Source organism: Belonocnema kinseyi, chromosome 5 (genome assembly GCF_010883055.1).
Source record: "Belonocnema kinseyi isolate 2016_QV_RU_SX_M_011 chromosome 5, B_treatae_v1, whole genome shotgun sequence".
In the NCBI taxonomy this organism is placed as follows: Eukaryota; Metazoa; Arthropoda; class Insecta; order Hymenoptera; family Cynipidae; genus Belonocnema; species Belonocnema kinseyi.
In genome coordinates, this window is record NC_046661.1 from 33220727 (window position 1) to 33222359 (window position 1633).

Below are 1633 nucleotides of genomic sequence, written 5' to 3' on the forward strand. Positions count from 1 at the left end.
TGGCGCTTCTATCAACGAGCTCAGGATCTTCAGGGATGCCATTAAGTTTTCCTCGCTTCAAATAAACCTTGGCGCATTTGTCTAACCCAAATTCCATTCCAATTTCCTTAGTATATCGTTCGACAATCCCCAGAGCTAGATGCAGTTGCTCTCTCTTTTTAGCATAGATCTTAAGATCGTCCATGTAAAATACATGAGTGACCTTGTACTTTCGATCTGCAGGTTTGCCGCACAAGTACCCGTCGGAATGGCTCAGTGCTAGAGATAGTGTCAATAATGTAAGGCAAAAGAGGAGTGGGCTCATGGTGTCGCCCTGAAAGACACCTCTCTGAAACGTGACCTTGTTAATTCTCACACGATTTTTGCCAGATGAGATGGTGAATCTGGTTTTCCAAAGCGGCATCAATCTCTCTATGCACCCAACTATTTGAGGATGAACCTTTAAGATTTCCGAAAGACAGATGATAAGTCTATGGGATGTAAAATCGAAAGCTTTCCGATAATCAATCCAGGCCATCGATAGGTCACGCTGGTAGAATGCTGCATCTTTGCAGACACATCTATCGATGAGCAGGTTCTCCCGACATCCGGCTACGCCTTTCTTTGAGCCTCGCTGTTCATAAATTTCTTGCCACACAGGTTCAATTGCCCAAACAATCCTATCATTTAGGATAGCTGTGAATATCTTATAAAGCGTGTTCAGACAAGTTATTGGCCTGTATTTCTTCGGGTCAGCTAAGTTTCCTATTTTCAGCAGGAGTATTGTGCGCCCTTCCACCAACCACTCTGGAGTCGGCTCTTCCGACTTCAAATATGAGGTGAAAATACGGGCCAAATGCTGATGGGTTGAAGAAAACTTCTTCCACCAGAAGGTTTTGATACAATCTGGTCCCGGTGCGGAATAGTTCTTCATCCCTCTTAATACTTTCTTCACCTCCTCGGTAGTGATGGGTGGGCATTCTTTATCAGGTGTTATGAGGGCAACACATAACTCCTTGAAGCTATTTATATTTTCTGACTCTTCGTCCAGTCTATGCTGAACTTCGTAGACTTTTCTCCAAAATACTTCGACCTCCTCTGGTTTGGGTGGGTGCTCGACAGTAACTGGAGGGTGTTGGGAGAGTCGAGATGGGTCCGAGAGAAACTGTTGATTTTCTCTGACCCACCTCTCCCTCCGCTCTAGACTTCTCTTAGCGTCAGATAGTATCCGTATTCTCTCAACAATATGCTGCCTGTTGGTCAGCAGCTTTGACTTGTTAAGTGTCTGATAACGGGTCCGGAGTTCGCGCGCGAACTATCGAACCTTGGCGGTAAAATTCCTACCAGATGTGATGTAGTCAATCACACATTGATTGCGGGACGCGTAATGTCTTGCCCAGCCTATCTTTACGGCAAGTTGATGCATTCGTCTTTTGGTCTTATGATCAGCCGTTGGTTTTGTTTTACGGTTTGCATCGGCCAAAGCTCTCGCTGCATTATACACACAATAATTGATAGCCCAGAGGTCTGATTCACTGGAAAAATGTCCATAAAGCTCGTCATCCATTTCAGCCAGATCTTTAGGCTTAAGAGAAACCTTGGTGTTGATGTTTCTCCGGGTTGTAAAGCATCGCTCTTCATCTATTGGATGCCT